The sequence below is a fragment of the Hyla sarda genome, chromosome 6 (genome assembly GCF_029499605.1).
Source record: "Hyla sarda isolate aHylSar1 chromosome 6, aHylSar1.hap1, whole genome shotgun sequence".
In the NCBI taxonomy this organism is placed as follows: domain Eukaryota; kingdom Metazoa; phylum Chordata; class Amphibia; order Anura; family Hylidae; genus Hyla; species Hyla sarda.
The window spans coordinates 223010249-223024684 of NC_079194.1; the positions used below are offsets into that span (position 1 = coordinate 223010249).

The 14436-nt window shown below is 42.9% G+C and overlaps 1 long non-coding RNA gene across 1 annotated transcript in view; it reads right to left on the reverse strand.

The window, feature by feature from the left end:
* LOC130276762 (uncharacterized) overlaps positions 1-10356 on the reverse strand; it is a 47460-nt gene extending 37104 nt beyond the window's left edge. Inside the window, exons 1-2 of the long non-coding RNA XR_008845235.1 lie at positions 10166-10356; positions 6569-6714 (exon numbers count right to left, since the gene is read on the reverse strand). This is a non-coding gene — a long non-coding RNA (uncharacterized LOC130276762). The remainder of the gene's footprint in view (positions 1-6568; positions 6715-10165) is intronic.
* Positions 10357-14436: the final 4080 nt, after the last annotated feature.

The following is a 14436-nucleotide window of genomic DNA, read 5'->3' on the forward strand; positions in this document are numbered from 1 at the left end:
GGGGGGGAGGGGATGGAAGGAACAGAAAAGGACAGTGGTAGACACAACCTGCTATGAGGGGAGGGGGACAGGAGAAATGTACTAGTGAAATATACACAGTGCAACCCCCACATAACACACAAACAACCATGATCTGGTCAAAATTGGCTGCCATCTTTATTAAGGGTAATCTACAAATGTACAGGCAGTTGACAACATAAATACAAAAATAATTATAGTTAAAAAATTATAATAATATTGAATATTTATTTAAACCATGTAAATGAGCCAAACTGCCAATGCAACCCATGTCCTCCCAGTCTAAAGACTAAACCCTAAACCCCACTTACCTCTCTCTTTCTTTCTTTCTTTCTCTCTCTCTCTCTCTCCAATATCCTAGTCCAATAACCTAGTCAAATAGGTTCAGTCAAATCTATAATATGTATTGTGTCTGTGCAGGACTTCGGGGATAAGATGTCTGATAGCGGGATTCCAACGGTGATCTCCATGCAGACACCCGGTGTTCTAAACACTATGTTCAGAATGCTGGGTTTGTGGGGGGGGGGCATGGCCGTGACATTACACCACGTCTCCCGTCTAGCAACGGAGTACCCCTTTAAGAGAGCGTAAGAGACCACATTTTTGAATCTTGTAGAAAGACAGAATATGTTCTGGAAATAGACCAAATGTAGTCACCTTTTGACAAGTTGCCGATGTATACCGGCGACATATGGACAAATTGTAATGTGAATAAAGCTTAAGCATGAACAAAATGTAGTCAGATGAGCCAAACAATAGGTAGATGGTAATAATGAGTAGAACATAGTCCGACAAGCCAGGATCCAGAAAACAGGTGTTACCAGCTCAGGAGACCACCACAATCTACTATAGCTATGTCCCCCTTTTTCCAGTATCCCATTGTAACCACAGTCTACCCCTTCTAGGCAATTAATAAATGTGCCAGAATATTAGTTGTAATTTTAGATAGGAAGATCATACATCTCTATCACCATTATATAACAGACAAAAAACATCTCTGCTTTCTCCTCTTTCCTTCACCTTTGCTCTCCCCAAGTCTCAGACCTATGTTTATTATTCCCATGGGCACACTTTTGTGTCTTTCTTTGACTATTTGAGTTAGTACATAAAGGAAGGAAACTCACACACTGAGGTAACAATACCCACAAGAAAGCCATGTTGCAATTTGGTTGGCTGGTAATCCAAACACCTACCCATGGGATTTCCAATTATTTCAATTGGAGGTCACAGACTCTAAACAGCTGATAAAATAAGAGGCCATTTGTACAGATATCTGCATGTGTAGTAAATGAGTATTCTCTTGCTGTAGCATTTATGCCAACACATTATACCTAAAGAATTCTTTCCTTTAATCGCTTCATGTATCCTGTATGCCTTTATTAAACCGTACAGTGTTGCTGCTGACTTTATCTTATATATAACAATTTCTACATTGTGACTCATAGAAATTCAGGATAAAAGATGTGCAACATCTAAGCCTTGTAGCCTTTACAGAACGTTATATGTACTTCTATAGCGATAGAAATGTGTGCAGCTGATTTGGAACAATGAGATCTTTATCTCTCTGTGACATCTCAACTTGTCTTAGTCTTCCGTAATAATACGAAATATACTGAACATTGTATCAATGGTGATTAACTACAGGCACATCATATGTCTTCTAGCTGTCACTAAACCATCTTAATCGCTATAATTATATAAGTCTAGAATAGTACAGAATAAAAAAAATAATAATAACTTCAGTTATTCGCATTTGTGTCTGATCTGTTATAGATCTTTTTTAATACATTTATTTTTTCAATTTAGTAAGAAGCAGAATCACAAAGAAGAAGAAAGGAACCACCAGAATGACAATCCACCAGATGAAATTTACAGGCCTCTTTTTAAGTGGGAGAACTTGCACAATTTGTGGCTGACTAAATAGTTTTTTGCCCCACTGTAGTGGAGAGGCATTAAAGGGGTTGTGTAAAACTTATCAGCTATCCACAGGATAGGAAATAAGGTGAAGCACTCCAAGGTAAGACATGTGCCCCAATTTTGAAGATAAAAGGGGTCCCAGTGGTCAGACCAATAGTAATCAGACACTTATCCCCTATCCTGTGGGTAGGGAGATACGTTTTACACAACTGGACACCCCTTTAACGACTGGGCGTTTTTCGGTTTTTGCTCTTTCGTTTTTTCCTCCTTACCTTTAAAAAATCTTAACTCTTTAAATTTTGCACCTAAAAATCTGTATTAAGGCTTATTTTTTGCACCACTAATTCTACTTTGTAATGATATCACTCATTTTACCCAAAAATCTACGGCGAAATGGGAAAAAAAATCATTGTGCAACAAAATTGAAAAAATACAGCCATTTTGTAAGTTTTGGGGGCTTCCGTTTCTACATAGTAAATTTTTCGGTAAAAATGATACCTTATCTTTATTCTCTAGATCTATACCATTAAAATAATACCCTACTTGTATAGGTTTGATTTTGTATTACTTCAGAAAAAAATCATAACTACATGCAGGAAAATGTATACGTTTAAAATTGTCATCTTCTGAGCCCTATAACTTTTTTTTTTTTCCGTGTTCAGGGCGCTATGAGGGTTCATTTTTTGCGCCGTGATCTGAAGTTTTTGTCGGTACCATTTTTGCATTGATCTGATTTTTGGTTGCTTTTTATTCATCTTTTCATGATATAAAAAGTGACCAAAAATACGCTATTTTGGACTTTGCGGTTTAATTAGCAGTATATGTTTTTTAATTTGGACATTTCCGCACGCGGCGTTACCACATATGTTTATTTTTGTTTTTATTTACACTTTTTTTTTTATTATTGGAAATGCCAGGTGATTCAAACTTTTATTAGGGGAAGGGATAATTCAAAGGGTTAATTATTTTTTTACACTTTTCTTTTGCAATATTATAGCCCCCATAGGGGGCTATAACATTGCATTTACTGATCTTTAACAGTGTTCAATGCATCTCCATAGGGATGTCATGATCAGTGTTTTCGGCGATTGATTGCTCAAGCCTGGATCTCAGGCTTGAAGCATTCAATTGGCGATCGGACTGCAGGAAGGAAGGTAAGAAGACCTCCTCCTGTATTACAGCTGTTCGGGATGCCGCAATCTCACCGCGGCGATCCCGAACAGCTCCCTGAGCTAACCGGCACTTTTTACTTTCACTTTTAGCCGCGTGGCTCAGCTTTGAGCGCGCGGCTAAAGGGTTAATAGTGCGCGTCTAAAGGGTTAATAGCGCGCAGCACCGTGATCAGTGCCGTGCGCTATTAGCGGTGGGTCCCGGCTTCACTATGGCGCCGGGCCCACCATGATATGATGCGGGGTCACCGTGGGACCCTGCGTTATATCACGGGAGCGGGACCAAGGACCTACTCATACGTCCTTGGTCCTTAAGGAGTTAAGTTATCAATGCTGTTGGAATTGAATTGGGATGGGCAAGACCATGGTAATCCTGTTCAGATAAAGTAATGTTATCTGTCATTACTAAATGTAACAGAAATATTTGTTTCTAGAGTATGCTTTATGAACTGTAAATTAGAATGAATCGTATATTTTGGATGTAAAATGTGCCAGGATTCTGAAAGTGGTCAGAAAGCTTTCTTCCTCAATTCATCCTGCCTATTAGGAGAGTGTCTTGCCTATTAGGAAGGTAGAGAGATGCCAATGTGTGTACCTGAAAGGGTATGCCACTCTAAACCAGAAGTAATGCGGTGGCCCAGTGTGGTGTTTTAGCTGCTACCCAACAGAGTAGTCGGGTGGTTGAGGTATAACAGATTTGCTGGATTCATAGTACGTTTCTCAAATATTGGACACAAATATCAGTAGGCTTTGCTTATATACCTCATTTTCTTCAACTGAAAAGGCCTGGAGGGGGTATAATTCAAAAACCCCTACTCCTGTATCGTGTTGCTCGTGAATATTCGCAATTCAAATTTTAATCTAATGGGGTACCAAATATCGGTATTGGGGTTAATTGAAACTGGTTGTAATGTGTAAGGCTGGGTATGAATGAATGGGAGGTTATGGAACATAATGGGATATTTATGGGATATTTATCAATACCTGTGCAGAGTAAAGGTTGCCCAGTTGCCCATAGCAACCAATCAGATTGCTTCTTTCAGCGAAATATTGCAAATTCAAGTATGGCCTATGCAGCTCATCACTACTCCTATATAGAGCTAATGAGCATGATAAACTAGTCATGGACTGACCCAATAAGGAACGGGGAAGCCTGGATAAAACCATAGACCTAATGATACCCCTAACTATATGTCAGATTTGTACATAGTATGATACTGAAAAACAAACACCCCTACCATACACAAGTTGCGCAGTACAGGGCTTAAAGGCGTACTCCGGTGGAAGACAAAATCTTAATCCTTCCAGTACTTGTCAGCTGCAGTATACTACAGAGGAAGTTGTATTGTTCTTTTCTGTCTGACCACAGTGCTCTCTGCTGACACCTATGTCCAAGTCACGAGCTGTCCAGACAAGAAGCAAATCCCCACAGCAAACCTCTCCTGCTCTGGAAATTTCCTGACATGAACAGAGGTGCCAGTAGAGAGCACTGTAGTCAGACAGGAAGGAACTATGTAATTTCCTGAGGAGCATACAACAGCGTACTTAACAGGGTACTCCGGAGAACTAAACCCATAGCCCATCCTTTCCCTCTCACCAACTTATGTATTTGTCTAAATATAATTAATTAGCTATAAAGAGCAGTTTCCCTCTTTTAGTGAGAGAAAAACATTGTGGTGGCCCAGTACAGGAGTTGTTACTCCGTACCCTTGCTGCCCTGTCTGGCAGCCTCTCTGCAGTGTCCCCTAATGTATAAATATTGTTTGCCATGTGTTATGTTATGTAATATACACAAAAGGTGTTATTACTTTGAGGAATGTTCCCATGTAATCATCAGTTGTCATGCTGTTACCTAGGAGGTATCAGTGACCAGGTGACTTAAATGGGCACTGTCAGATACAAAAACTTTTGATATGTTGTAAAGCATGTATAACCAAAAGGTTGCAATTACTTTCTTTAGAAAATTTTCAGTATTTCATACTGAAAAAGCCAGTAAAACAACTGCCTCCCCCCTGTCTGCTTACACATACTAGTCCTGCGGTGTCCATGCGTCATCACCTATGTCAGGGACACACTTCCTTGATTGACAGCTGTGAGTGCAGGGCTCATAGCTGGAGGAAAAATCCTCCTACTGTCAGCTTGTGTCCCTTTACTGTCAGTGAGGACAAGCTGGGAGTTGTAGTTTTGCTAATGCTAGGGGAGATGAGAGCAGATAACATACTGAGGGAGGGGGTGGAGACCTGCACAGTGAGACCATGCCCCCTCCCTTTGAGAGGAATTCAGACTCGTGAGCTAAATTAAAAGTGTAATAAAAAAGAATTAAAGGTGCTAGAAACATAAAAATTAGATGTACATGGTCAGGATTAGGTACTGAGTGATATATAAAAAAAACAGTTTTTTTTGTTGGATCTGACGGGTACACTTTAAGGGTGACCACTGGGACCCCACCAGAGTCTCCTCCATAAAAGTCCTGGGAGGAGCCTCCTCAGTCTCTTTTTGAGCTTTGCTCTTTCTGCTAAGCTGAGGTCCAGTGCAGTCGAGTCTAGGAGTGTGTCTGGAGTCATTGGAGGCCTCAAGTCAAGTTCTGCAGTCACAAGCTACAAGTAAGCTACAGTGACAGCATTGTCAGTCACAAGTCAAACCAAGTCAGTCTCTGTCATCTATTGTCCAGTCAACGTGGCCGGCACTAAATTGTCAATATCTACTGCAAGTCCCAGCAAGCCCTTAAGGTCTCTGAAGTCACTGTACAGACTGTTCCATCCATCACTCAGTAAAGCTACCATTGTCAGTAACTTGGCGTCAGAGTCATTATTGCCCACATGCCTAGCCCAGGATCTAGCAGTGTACCTTTGGGTGGTATTGAGCATAAACCACACCCTGGTGTCCCGAATACAAGGGGTTAATGCCATCTGCCCCTAGGGTAACAACATCTGCCCTCATCACACCCCGTTACCATGACGCAATTCTAAAATCCACCTTGTCTTGGTGTAAACCCCCCACCCTTCTGGACAACACCACATGAGGATTTCAGCTCTGGCTGTAAAGCCACACCTCCCCTCCCTGTGTGAGGAGCTTGTGAGCCGTGAGAGAAAAGCAGTGAAGATTCTCAGTCACAACTTAGCATATAGCTGCTGTTTTTCTGCTGAAGATTTATTAACTGCTGCCATTCAGAGCACAGCATGATTTATTGCTGGGGGAATGATAGTCTGACAGAAAAGACCTGTACAGTATGTGTGAGCTGCAGTGTAAACATGCACACAGACAGTGAAAGCATACATACAAAGCATAGGTGAGGAGATGGCACTGCTCAGAATTCCTTAGAAGTATTCTCATGCAGGAGTCACAAGGCTAGACAAACAGTCTTCCTATCCAATGAATTAGTTGGTAGGGGTGCTAGGATATAATGAATAGCAGCAAATCAATAAACTAGGCATGAAGATTTGAAAAAACATATCCGCACTCACCGCGGGGTACCCAACTCGATGCTCCTCAGACAGAGACAAACCGTGGACTCAGGCAGCAGATGTGCATGGCACTCAGAGACAGTGAAAGTAGTTGGATGGCAGCCATTACACAGAGCTGCACTTACTTCTCGGAGTTATAGTCTGTGCTGTAAACAAGAAAAAAGTATTTAGGAGACATCAGGGGCCAAAGTAGCTGCCAAAACCACATGGATAACTACAGGGGACACAGAACAGGTATTGTGTTGGCTTTGGGGCATTTTTATTTTTCTTAGCTTCCCTGGAGTACCCCTTTAATAGAAGTAATTTACATATCTGTTTAACTTTCTGGCACCAGTTGATTTGAAAAAAAAATAAAAAATTCCACCGGAGTTCCCCTTAAAGGCAAACAAAGTATGAGAGGCTAGCCTGTCTGGAAGAAACAAAAGTAAAACAAAGGCCCAGAGGTATATCAGTGTAAGTAGTACCTACTGTATAAGGCAAGACAGTATAAGTATATATATATATATATATATATATATATATATATAGAGAAAATAGAGTCTGAAAGAAGCTAGCCCAATTGTCTGTATAAAACATCGACATGTAAAGAGTAGCGCACTGGTCTAGAAAAGACATCAGCTTCAATAGCATGAGATGGGCTCTATTCTGAAAAATCTGATCAGCAGAGAAACCTGGCGGTATTTATCACATGAATGGTGCTTAAAACACGAGATCTGCTCCAAGTGAGGGATTTGTGGAGATCCATTAAAATACCTCCATCTTGCGCATTTTCTCACAGCACATCTGCTTGTTGACGGGTAAGAATTTATTGCATATGTCGCTGATTGTAACTCATCTCTTGACTCTCTACCCACCTTAATTAAAATTCATTGGATTCTTTTTAGACCTTCGGAGTTGGCCGCTATTCCTAGATCTCGTTCTTAATAGGAATGCATATTAAAGAGTCTGCAATCACCTCTTTATAATTAAATTTGCTCTTCCTCCGGCTATTGTACAGTTTTCTAATTCTTAATCTTTCACACTAATTATGGGCTGTCATAAATGGTTTGGGACCCGGAGCCATTTCGGGGGTTCGTGGCTGTGGCGCGTTGGGCATTGGTCTGTGATGTATTTATGGAAAAATTACCTCTATTTTGTTTAATCCTGCCACAGAAAAAGCTTTATAGCAGTGGTCTCAAAGTGTGGCCCTCCAGATGTTGCAAAACTTCAACTCCCAGCATGCCCGGACAGCCAACGGCTGTCCGGGCATACTGGGAGTTGAAGTTTTGCAACATCTGGAGGATCACACTTTGATACCACTGCTTTATAGTCTTCAAAGCTTCTCAATGCCATTCTCAAATACCTGTCATTTTGGTGGGCCAAGTCATATATTTTTGGTGCATCTATCTTGACCCTGTGTGAAGGCTATAAATAATCTCTTGTTTGTCTCTGGTTTGATCTTGCTTAGATGTAAAACAGTAAGATGCACGGAAATCTATTTTAATCTTATGGAAATCTATGTGTGTGTGCTGCAAAGAAGAAACAAAGCCTGTGCAATCGTCAAAACGTTCAATATTGTATCACAGTTTTATGTAAAGATTAATTACTAAATCATCTTGGATACAAAATAAAGACAGTCAATGAAATTAAAGGGGTACTCTGGTGGAAAAAAAAATTCAAATCAACCGGTGCCAGAAAATTAAACAGATTTGTGAAATACTTCTATAAAAAAAATCTTAATCTTTTTAGTACTTATCAGCTGCTGTGTGCGCCACAGGAAGTTGTGTAGTTCTTTTCTGTCTGATCACAGTGCTCTCTGCTGACATCTTTGTCCAGGTCAGGAACTGTCCTGAGCAGGATAGATTTGCTATGGGGATTTTTTCCTGCACCGGACAGTTCCTGACACAGACAGAGATGCCAGCAGAGAGCACTGTGGTCAGACAGAAAATAACTACACAACTTCCTGTGGAGCATGCCTGTGGAGCATGCAGAAAATAACTACACAACTTCCTGTGGAGCATGCCGCAGCTGTTAAGTACTGGAAGGATTACGATTTTTTTACAATAAGTAATTTACACATCTGTTTAGCTTTCTGGTGCCAGTTGGTATGAAAAAAAAATGTTTTCCACCGGAGTACCCCTTTAACAACTTTTCTAAGCAAGCATAGATTTACACTACATTTGCACCATTTTCTATACATTTGGTGGCTCCTGGCCACCCCTATCCACATTTCTCACTTTTTTTCAGAAGTGGTAAGTGTAATGGGAAACATGACCGCCCATATCAATCTGCTTTAAAAACAAAAACTGTCTGGACAGGGCATGGGATAAGATGTCTGAATGTGGGGGACATTTCTGGGAACTCCCCTCTATGATCTCCAGCGGGGCATCCCAGTCATCCGGTGCACAGCGAGAACTCTGCTTTGTGCCAGATGACGGGCCACCACAGCCGTCACGCCCCCTCCATTCATGTCTATGGGAGGAGGCATGATAGACATGAATGGAGGAGGCGTGACAACACGAACATGGAAGCTCCAAGCTTCCTTGTTCAGAATGCCGTGACACTGCCCCTGAGATAACGGGGGGGGGGGGGGGGGGTTCCCAACGGATGCACCCCCTGCGATCAGCCATCTTATTCCCTAATCCTTTGGATAGGGGATAAGATGTCTAGGGGCAGAGTACCCCTTTAAAACCCTCTGATAAAATGAAAGCTGATCTGTGATTGGTTAAAAACAGACAGTTTTAGTTTAAGACAGCTTGATAAATCTGGGCCGATGTGTGCCACAAATTGTGACTATACGATGCCAAAATACTCGTGCACCACCGTTGATAGTGCTTCTTAGTATTTTTGAAAGTTATAGAACTTATACTGTCATTGGGTTTAATTTGCATATAAACAGAAAACCTCTTTACGCAGACAATAGCAAGACAGTGCCACCTATTTTATTTTCAAAACAGAATTGTTTAAACCCGACAGAAAGTCATGATACATCTACCTGGAAAGTTATTGTGAGAGAACATGCTTTAGATTCCAAAAATACAACAAGACACAGTTAATTTTTACATGAATAAATCTGGGCCATTAACCCCTAGAGGATGCAGGGTTTAAAGGGTATACTGCCCCTAGACATCTTATTTCCTATCCTAAGAATAGGGGATACCATGTTTGATCGGGGGGTCCTGCGGCTAAGGACCCTCACGTTCTCTCCTGCAGCACCCCCGTTTCTCAGCTGCACAGAGAGAGGATCGCTCGGTGGCTGATGATAGGCGATGCAGGGGACAGAGTATCGTGACTTCACGGCTCCACCACCTTGTGACATCACACCCCGCCTCCTTAATGCAAGTTTATGGGAGAGAGTGTAACGGCCGTCACACCCCTCCCGTAGACTTGCATTGAGGGGGAGGGGCATGACATCATGAAGGGGCGTGGTGACCCCCAAAGTCTGCATGTTCCAAATGCTGGGGAGTGGAGTACCCTTTTAAAATGTATACCCTGACTGCCTGGTACTTAGCGCACCAGGGCATACATTGTACACACAGCAGGGCATAAATCTATGAAGAGAGCATCTTTGGCTGTCCAGGCATGCTGGAGTTGAAGTTTTACAACAGTTTGAGGCACCTTGGTTGGGAAACACTGATCTTTGTTGTATGGGGGACTCCTGACTCTTCCCATAATCATTTGTAGAAAAGGACTTCCAGTACGAAACAGCTGCTTTATGCCCTGGAAGAAGCTGTGTACTTTTTTCCCAATTCTGCTGTTTCAGAAACTGCTCAAAGCAGAATAAAGGGATTTTCTCTGGGGGCTTGCTCTTGCACTTGTACTGTGTTGAATTGGAAAGAACTATGGGGGAGATTTATCAAAACCTGTGCAGAGGAAAAGTTACCCAATTGCCCATAGCAACCAATCAGCTTGCTTCTTTCATTTTTAACAAGGCCTCTGCAAAATGAAAGAAGCAATCTGATTGGTTGCTATGGGCAACTGAGCATTTTTTCCACAGGTTTTGATAAATCTCCCCCACATGTCTTCAGGCTTACGGTGAATCGCGTACTGTGAAAAAAAAGTCCAAAACTGCTGAATTTGGCCACATCACATTCCAATTTTTTTTTTATAAAACTGATCAAAAAGGCACATACAAACATAAGGGGTACCTTTAAAAACTGCAGAGCACAGTGCAAAAAATTAGCCATCATACAACTTTTTTATTTTTCCATAGATGGGGCTGTAAGGGTCAGAATATGGAAATTTTAAGCATACTTCTTATCTTGTAAAAAAAAATAATAATAATAATAAAAAACAGCATGTAAATATGGGTAACCTTATGAGGAACCATAGTCAATTTTACCATAAAGTGCACCACTTAAAAACTGCAAAGTACATTTTGAGGTAAAATTAAACGTGCCATTACAAAGTACAATTGGTCACACAAAAAAACAAGCCCATATATGGCTCTGTGGGTGGAAAAATAAGAGTTCTGTATCTTAAAGAGGTATTCCGCCCCTAGACATTTTATCCCCTATCCAAAGGATAGGGGATAAGATGTCAGATCGCCGCGGTCCCGCTGCTGGGGACCCCTGGGATCCCCGCTGCGGCACCGCGCTATCATTACAGCACAGAGCGAGTTCGCTCTGCATGTAATGATGGGCGGTACAGGGGCCGGAGCATCATTACGTCACGGCTCCGCCCCTCGTGATGTCATGGTCCGCCCCTTTCAATACAAGTCTATGGGAGGGGGCGTGGCGGTCATCACGCCCCCTCCCATAGACTTGCATTAAGGGGACAGGCCGTGATGTCACGAGGGGCGGAGCCATGACGTCCCGCTGCTCTGTCCCCCGTATCGCCCGTGAATATTCATCCATATATTCGCGAAATATCGCAAATTCGAATATGGCTAATGCCGCTCACCACTAATAGGGGATAAGTTTTAGATTGCGGAAGGTCCGACCGATGGGGCCCCCGCGATCTCCTGTACGGAGCTCTGGCCCTCCCTGGGAGTGGTGCGTCACGAGCCCGTCCATATATCTCTATGGGAGAACCGTTTTGCAATCTTTGGCTCTCCATTAGAGATATATGGAGGGGGCATGACAGCCCCCCCCTTTGGGCAGAATCGTGATGTGCCACTCCCGGGAAAAGCTCCATACAAGAGAAACTTATTCCCTATCCTGCGGATAAGAGATATGTTTTTCTGTAGTTTTAAGTATGATGAATCTCCTTTAAAGGGGTACTCCCACCCTAGACATCTTATCCCCTATCCAAAGGATAGGGGATAAGATGTCTGAACGCGGGGGTCCCGTATACGCCTCCTCCCATATACTTGCATTGAGGGGACGGGCGTGACGTCACATAGGGGCGGAGTCCTGACATCACAGACTTCCGTCCCGGACTCGCGACTCAGAACCTCCAGCGGTTACGGTGTAAAAAGAGGTGGGTGCCGCATGCAATAATGCGGGGGTACCCAGCGGCGGGACCCCCCGCGATCAGACATCTTATCCCCTATTCTTTGGATAGGGGATAAGATGTCTAGGGTGGGAGTACCCCTTTAAGGACAGGTAGTAGTTGTAAAGTCATGAATAAAAAAAATACCTATTTTTCTATGACGTTTGATTCTTCATGAATAACTTTATTTCTTATCTGATAAATGTACCATAATACAATAGTAAAATATCCCATCCTATGTCAATACAGCCTGAAATAAGTAACTTCATCTTTCTGGTCTTACAAGATCACTTCCTTTTAATAGAGTAATTGAAATGTCCTTTATAAATAAAAAATAACAATGCACAACAGATTGAATCACACAAATGGAAAGCCCATGTCAAGTACTTCAGAGGGTGTTGAAAGGATCTCCATGTATACTGTATGCTAGAAGCATGTTCCATAGGTTTTGCAGAATTACATAAAACATTAGCAATGTCTCCTGGTTTTGTTAACTAGGCAAACCATATGGTACGGACTTATCATTAATTGTACAATTTAGTGTGGTGCAAGGGTTAAAAATAGGAACATGATCATGATACCATCCTCTTATTGCGGCAAAATAAAAAAAGAACAAACGTTTTCCATATTTTCTTCTGTTTTGTCTATTACTCTTTCTTCACCTCCAGTGTGAAAACATGTAAATAAATATGTTTGGGCAAAGGAAGGGGATCAGAAGACACTGTGTCAGACTAAACATTTGGTTAGTGTAGTGGATACTTCCCCTTGATCTCTGTGTGGAATGGAGACCAGAAGAGAGAACAAGCTCCATGATGAGCTCAGAACAAGGAACTGTGCTGTCTATGTCCACCCATGGTGGTCACTAAATTAGGAAGCTAAGGGGATGTTCATCAATTTAGATTTAGCTATCATGCCACCTCCCGTAGGCTTGCATTGAGGGGCGGAGCGTGACGTCACACAGGGGCGGGGCGTGAGGTCACACGCCGCCGGCCCTGCGATCAACCGTAATCAGACCCGGAGCACGCTCCGGGGACTGATTACAAACGGGGTGCTGCGTGCATGATCACGGGCATCCCCAGCTGCGGGACTCCCGCGATCAGGCATCTTATCCCCTATCCTTTGGATAGGAGATAAGATGTGTAAGCACCTGAGTACCCCTTTAAGTGTAAATAGTGGTATATACCTTTAAATACTGTTGTCATGTGTTGTAACCAAGGAAGGTTCCAGTGACCATGTGACCTACAGGGGGACCTATGGGACCCCTCCAGAGTCTCCCCCATATAAACCCTGTGTGGAGCTAGTTCACTTTCTTAGTCTCTTAGGGGGAAATTTATCAAAACCTGTGCAAAGGAAAAGTTGCCCGTAGCAACCAATCAGATCGCTTTTTTCATTTTGCAGAGGCCTTGTTAAAATGAAAGAAGCGAGCTGATTGGTTGCTATGGGCAACTGGGCAACTTTTCCTCTGGACAAGTTTTAATATATCTCCCCCTTAGTTTCTACCCTACTAAGTGCAGCAAGGTCACGTCCTGAGAGAGAGTGTGTCTGGTGTCCTGAGGAGGCCTAAAGCCTGCCACGCAACCACGCATCCACTGCCCCACAGGTGGTAGGCTACAAACGGGGTGATGTCTGTCTAGTCAGTCCAGTCAGTTAAGTCAAGTCAGTCAAGATCAATCTGTCAAGTCAGTGTGGCCCTGCATCAAATTGTCCAAGTCCAATACAAGTCCCAGCGAGCCCTAGAGTCTCTGAAGTCACTGGTCACCTCCTTGGGCCTGGCTAAGCTGTTAAGACTGTTACACCTGTCTATCTCGGTAAAGCTGCCGTTGTTCCGTACCTTGGCGTCAGAGTCATTATTTGCCCCCGTGCCTAGCCCAGGATCCAGTGGTATACCATTGGGTGGTGAAGAGGTCAAACCACGCCCTGGCGTCATGAACACAAGGGGTTAATGCCATTTGCCCCTAGGGTAATAACATCTGCCCTCATCACACCCTTCCCACACATATCCCTGTCTATACAGGTGGATAACTACTAGCCACTGTGGCGATTTACTCTGGTAGCCAGGTTAGCGGACGCAGTATAGAGGCAAGGAACCAGATTGGAAATCAAACTTCAGTGTTTTATTCACACTCAGCAAAGTATTGGTTCACACCCGGCTAAATTCTCAGAAATGGAAAAGTTCACTGGCAGGCTTCCTGGTGGCCTGCACACCTGTTTGCAGTCTTTAGCCCTCAGCTCAGAGGACTCCACAGCTTCACTGTCAGATGGAGGTCAATCACACACACCACTCACCTGACTGTGCTGACTGCTTTATAAGCCTGCCAAGCCTGAAACATGGGGAATAGTCCCCCACCCAGCACTTTGACTATTCCCAGTTAAAGCCGCCCTAGATAAGCTTTACAGCCATACTAAACAGCTATGTCAGACTGCAATCTGCTACACTGACACCAGGAACCTCGGTG